Source organism: Sinohyriopsis cumingii, chromosome 12, assembly GCF_028554795.1.
Source record: "Sinohyriopsis cumingii isolate HCF-2022 chromosome 12, ASM2855479v2, whole genome shotgun sequence".
NCBI classification, from domain to species: domain Eukaryota; kingdom Metazoa; phylum Mollusca; class Bivalvia; order Unionida; family Unionidae; genus Sinohyriopsis; species Sinohyriopsis cumingii.
The window spans coordinates 59,715,684-59,722,906 of record NC_142972.1 but is presented as its reverse complement, the minus strand read 5'-3'; positions in this window follow the sequence as shown (position 1 = coordinate 59,722,906).

Genomic DNA, 7,223 nt, shown 5'->3' with positions numbered 1-7,223 from the left:
GCGTCCCTTTTTTTTGTATCCCCGCCCTGTTGCTTTCTTTAGTGCCATTTCAGCGGCTGTTCCAACAGCACCTAACGCGGCTGCTTTTGCTACGGCTGGAGCAGCCGCAGCTATTAATGCCGGAATGGCCGCAAGTAGTGGAAATATACCACCCGTTTTAACCATGTCTTTGATGGCGCTCGGGGAGAGATGGAATTGAACTCCAGTTTTTGATTCCAGGGCTTTATTGAAATGTTTAATCTGATTATTTGTCAGCGATAATTTGTTTGGACCACCACTAATATGATCTCGTTTTAGTGATATTTTAGTTCCGCATTTGTTGGCGGTTTTTGATTGAAGCTTTTTTACCTGACCCGGGGTCAGAGTAACATTAACATGACTATACGACATTTTTATATAAAATATATTTTTCTAAATAACACGATTAAAGATTTTCCACCGGTGCATCAACAACTCTCATTCGACCACTACCACCTTCAAGTAGCATGGCCTTGTCGCTAAGTATGACCGCGATCGCTCTGTAATCAACACCACCGGTATTTAATGTTGCTTTGAGATGTATATCAACGACAGATTGTTTTGATAGATCAAGATGTTCTAATGAAAAATAATAAATCGGGTACAAGTTTTTAAAATCTAGTTGTGATATTTGCAACCCAGTATCAACATTTTGATCACGTCCCATAAATGACATCAAACGATGATATGCACGTCCTATGTGATTTAATGCATAATTTAGTTGTACATTTTCTGTTGGTTCCTGTTGTCCGTTTATCCGTAAGGAAATATCTGTGAGACCTAGTTGGTCAAATATCATATGAGAGTGAGTTTGTGAGTTTAAACGATCAGTTCTCTGAAAAGCAATAAAAATATGTCGTGGTGCAGAAACACCCTGTTGTGATGCTATATGCCATGTAAACTGACCGTTAACGTTAGTTTGCATGCTATCCGTGCTTGTTGTTAACCATGACAACAAGGATTTACCACCTGCATCCATGAAAGAAATTAATCGCTGTTCTTCTGCGATCGTTGGAGTCATTACCGGCATCCACAGTGAAAGTTTCGATAATATTACTTTACCAGCGTCACCAACGGGTCTCCACAGAGCATCATTATCATCGTTCTTTCTTACAAGAACAACAGTGTGTCTAGCTCCAAAAATAACCTTTTTAACATTCCTGCAAAATCCAAAAATATGCGATAGTGGAATTGTACATGAAAAACCTCTATTGCCTCCTAGCAACATATTTCTACGTGCTGCAAATCCCAAGTTGAAATTGTCATTAGAACCATGAACTACTGGCCACACAGGAGCATCAGCGGTATCGGCATCATTTCTTGGTCGTCTTATATTGTACGGATTACTTTCAGGGTTATCGGAGTTATCTTTCACAAACATCATTGTGGGACCTGCTGATCTTGTATAATCATCAGAATATCTTGCTAATCCTATTATTGTTGTAGCAACGTCGACATCATTCTGAATTGATTCAATATTTTTTCCATCAATCATGTATGTGGCGCCACTAAATAATGCTATGATCCCGTTGTTGACAAAACCAATTTTTACTGGATCTAAGTAATTAGTATTATCCGTTTTTAAAATTGTACCTTCTACCTCAAGAAAGGCATCAGCGCGTAAAAAGTATCTACTTGTGTCATGAACTTGTAGTTCAATTCTTCCACGTTGATCTGGTTGTTTTGCGTCATAGGAATAAAATTGATAATCACGTACAGATTCATCCTTAAGGACGGGTGCTTCCATGTCAAATGCTGTGTCGGATACGCGCTTGAACATTTTATTATAATTATTTTTCGTCTAACACGTTGATCACCGCCGCCGGAAAGTTCCACCTCGGAAAGTTCCACTTCCTGATATCAAACTTGAGATATTATTTCCAGATTCACCGAGTCCTTGATCTGCTAACGCCGCTAGTTTTTGATTTGCAGCCTGATTTATTATTTTACTTACGTCTGCGGGCATCACCTCAGTACTTGCCAGTTTCACCGGTGGTTGTTGTTTTCGTCGCAATAATCGTGCTAGTCTTTCCTTGATCGCCGAGAACGCCTTACCAGCAACATTGACAATTGCACCAGGAGCTTTATCACGAACAATATCAATAGCCTTCATCGATAATTGTTTTGCAACTGGTGCTACTTTTGGAGCTATCCTCGTGAATAATCCTCGAATGACATCACCAAGTCCATCTCCGTAAATAACACTATAGATTGGTAATCGTGAGTTTACCGCTCTAACCTGTGTGGGTTTACGATGATTATCATGCACAATCATCTTATTTTATTTACCATTTATCTAACAACTAGTCATCAACGAGCTCATCAATAAGTTCTCGGTAAACGCCAATATCCATGATACCACCTTGAAATAGTCGCCGACAAATATCAGCTGCTTCATTGGTTATTTCTGGTGAATTATTTCCAGCACGTTTTCCTCCTATGAGAACTTCTAACCGTGACACGTCATTGATGATATTATCAGGACATAAACCATGTCCTGTTTTAGGTTCATCTTGAGGTGTTTTAAATACTGGTGGTTGCATTACCGGAGTAAGTACTTCAGTGGTGGCCGGGGGTGAGTCACCTTCTCGAAATCCATGTGGTGAACCTGTCGGTGTAAATGTTACAACCGGTGCAGAAATTTTCTTCGAGGGGAGTAATTTAATTAGCTCTTTAGTCCTTTTAATTTCCGACTTCAACCTTTGCTGCGGCGAAGAAGATTGTTGTTGTTCTATTTGTTGCAGAGGTGGAGGAAGCTGATACTGGTAGGACTCTCCTTGTTCTAGTTGTTCCCGTCTCTCTCTATAAAGTCTTTTTACTTCTTCTTTAAGTCTTTCGTATTCTAGACCTCTAGCTTGTTTTTTGTTGTAATATACGCGATATATCCATTTAATGAAATTATCATCATTTGTTTTTTCATGACGGGGTTTTAAAATACTAGATTTATTAGATATATTATCTAATATCATCTCAGGTAATCTCTCTCTTTCAGTTTTTCTAATTTCCTCAACAACTCCTTCGTTAAATTTTGCAATTAATTCTACGTCTTCTCCTGCTGGTTTGGATTTAGATGCAAGTTTTTTTCTCACATCGGCGACTTCAGTACGAAGTTCTCCAATACCTTCAAGTATTTCCTCACCAACAGGTGGAGGTTGAGCTGCGGCTATGCCAGTTGGAAGGTCTCGTAAAATCTTTTTTGTTTGTTTGGTTCTTCTTGCTATTTTTTCAGCCTGCGCTGCAGTTTGTTCTAATACCGGAAAAATACCCTTTTTCCTCTTCTCATCTTCCTCTTTAATATCTCCCCATATAGTTTTTTCAACAGCCGCTGCAGCTTTCTTAGTAGCTGCAGTGACGGGTTTAAATAGTTTTTTAGTGTCTTCTTCGTACTCAACTTTTGATTCTTGCTGCGCTTGCAGATTTTTTCTAAATGAGTCTCTGACAGGAAGAAATTTTTTAATTGTTTCTAATCGTTCTCGTGCTGTTCTTGCAGTATGAGATTCTGGATGTATCATTTTATTATAACATAATAATTTAATTAATATCAGCAGAAGAGGAATACAGAAGTTTGATGATATATTATAAACACAGAAAGAACATAAATCCAAAAATAGAAAAACCACCATCAGAACTTGAATATTACTTGAAACATAGAACAAATTCCGAAGATTCAGATGAAGATGAAACAGATGAGGAAAAACGACAGCGAGAACGCGTTGAAAAATATTCATCAAACTTGGTATGGTGGTAAATTAATAGCAGCAGAGAGGGTACCTACCAACGTTGGTCGTCAAAAAAATAAACAAGAAATAAATAAACACGTAGAGTACTTTATTTTTTCAGCTACTATTTCAAACTGAGGTTTTATTAGTACAATCGGTCATTGCAAAAATAAACATCTCAAGGAAAGTTCATTTGTAAAATCTTGACCTTTCTACGAGATGATTTATTTGTTTGTTTTATTTGTTTTGTCGGAATTCTATGGTCTGTTCACCCTCTCTGCTGCTCAACTCGATCACTTTACTAAAAAACCGGAACCGGAAGTCCGCATTAATGGCGACAATTAATAGAAAGACTACGAATAAATAAGTAAGTCAGAGTTTCTTATGGTTAAAATGGCGCTAACGTTAAAGTTCAAAAAGGCGGCGAGAGAAAAAGAAATAAATGAATAGTCAATTTTTTGAAAATCCCAAAATGCGTCGCGGGCCGCACAATATGCCCTTGCGGGCCGCATGCGGCCCGCGGGCCGCGTGTTTGAGACCCCTGGGGTATGTGGAGAACAAAAAAAAATAATAAAATCAGTTATTCTGAATCCGCAGACGTTCCGATTAATGATATTTACATAAAAACAGACAAAAATAATCAATCATCGATAACTTCGTTGTTATCGTCAGTGTGTGATCCTGTAGCGATACATAAAACGGTTTATCTAAACGGATGCTGAGTTTCCGGTAAAACAACTCGTGTTATTGAATTATTTCGTCAGAGTTCATTAAACTATGATGATATAATCGTTTTAAAACCTACACATAGACTTACAAAAGAAACGAATCAACGAGGATTAAAATCGCGTACTTATCATAGTTTCTTCCGATGGAGCGGAAACGTTTGGACTTCTGATCGAATGGGTAATAAATGTATTCCAAGAATCATCATTTGGGATGAAATATGTGCTGTATCGTTGGAAACATTAAAACTTTTTCTTGATTGGCTGTTACTGAAAATACAGCTGTGATAATGTGCGGCGATCAAGGACAACCAAAACCAATATTTGGACCATCTTCACATGAATGGTTAAAGAATGTTGTGGATTATTACGAAGAAATAACCAATGATCATAGAGCGCTTGATCCAATATTAAAAGAATTAAAAAAATTAACCAGACTACAATCAAATAAAACCCAATGTCAAGTAGTGCGTGTAATGATTTCAGAAACACCTATTAATGATTTTTGGAATTCATGGAAACCAAAAGGTTTGATAGTTGCAAGTAATAAAAAGAATATCGCGTGATACACGTCAGTAGAAATTATTTCAATTACAACAAGAGAAATTTCCAGATTTACCGGTACCGATATGTTATCTACCAGCAGATACGCGACAGCAGAATATTCTTGTTGACATACAAGGATCATCAGAAAAACAAAATCTTGTGTTAAATGATGTTATCACAGTTGATGTTAATGTTGTTACGAATGCATTAAGCATGGAAAAAACTCCATGGACACTAGGATACGCAATGACAATTCATTCATCGCAAGGATTAACTATTTCTGATGCAGTTGTTTGCATAGTTGATGATCGTATCGAATGGTCGAATTTAACTTATCTTGCAGTGTCTAGAGTTGGAAAAATATCACAATTAAGAAGAATTATCCATGTGGAAGAAATAATTTACGCAAAATAAAAACGAAATTATCAATGAAATCAGTAACGATATAATAAGAAATAAATTAGTTATAAACGATATGACAAAATAAATATAACTTTGGTCTCGATGCTGAATTTATCATGACATTAAAACAACAACGGACTAATCATTGTGCAATCTGTAACGCAATAATGTTGTGGAAGTATTCGAATAATAATCCAAAACAATTAACCGACGATATAATTAATAATAATCTTGGTCTTACAAGTGAAAATATAACGCTAACCTGTCTTGAGTGTAATCGAAATAAAAGCGCTAGTTAAGTGAATGTGGTGGTAATTGTGTATCTGTAGGAATTGCTTGTAATTGTTCACGTACAAATCCACGTTGAGGAGCAGTTGATTATAATCTATATATTGCAGGTCCACCTGTAGATGTAACTACACTAGAAATGTATGTGTCGTAATACTCCAAATAGGATCAGTTGCTCTTTTTTACCACCTGCAAGTTCCCCTGGTGCGTATAAATATCTTACAGTAACATTACCTAATACTGGTTGTTTTGAAAATTCATGTCGCTGTATTGATATATACGCTTTTGTAATCGCATTAACAGGTTTCAAAGCAATTGCACGAGTAAATTCATTATTTAATGCAGCTATTACGCTTGGAAATCTTGCAACATATTCGCGAGATCTTGTATTATAAATTATTTCCTTTGTATATTGACATCCAAATAACCGCTCGGCAAGTGTTCGATTAAATCTTTCAACAATTGCCTGATCACGATGAATTGCGGTATGTTCATGTCGTATTTTGACATTATGTCGCTTCATTAACGATGATAATGCACCAAGGAATTCTTTACCAGGGTCAACCTGTAATAGTTGTCGACATTTTAGACCACCTTGTGGGCCAGATCCTCGTTGATAAATTCGTTCAAACGCAGAAGCTACTTCAGTCGTTGTTTTACTTGATAACGGCTCTGCTTCTTTATATTTACTTGCAACGTCAACGACATTTAATGCGCATTTGTATGTACGTAGATGTTTACCAATTTTAATAGTATCGTGTGGTAAAAACAAAATATCCGCTTGATGAGCTTCTTTAGGAACACTGACATAAAAAATGCGCGTATTTAATTTATTTAGGTGGCGGTAAATAAATTTGCCATATTGATTGTCGTGCTAACCACGCTGTTGCGGTGGCACGTGTAACATTTGCTGCATCAGCAAGTTTACTAATTGCTGCTTTACCTTTCCAATATCCATTTGGGCTACAATAAATCGATTCCATTATAATAATTGGTTGATTAATTACCGGTCCCAAATAATAATTTACTTTTCATCGCGGATTTTATTAACCAATTAGCGAGTGATCCTCCGATAGATTTATTTTGTATGGAACTTAACGAGCGAATTAACTTTACATCTGCGAGATGTCATTGTTCTAGATCTGGATTCTTATAAGCTATATTATGAATATGACATGCTTAGTCAGTCACAATTATCGGATATACACCAGATTTTGGTTGATTTTGGTTATCGAGTCGAATATCAAGTCCCGTTCCAGGACCACAATAATTATACCCTGGAAGATATTTTTCTCCTGGGTATTTAGCCCATGGAGTTCCTGGCAATTTTCCTAACGAAGTTGCTATATCACCACCGATTTTTTTTTGTCCTTGAATTAATGGGATAAATTTATATTTTTGTGTACTACATCGCGTACATTTGCCTGTTAGTGCATATCTTTTATTTTTTGTCATGATTGTTGTTACATTATCTGTATGAGTATGCGCTCTGCATTTTACACAATATAGATCCATATTATTTATT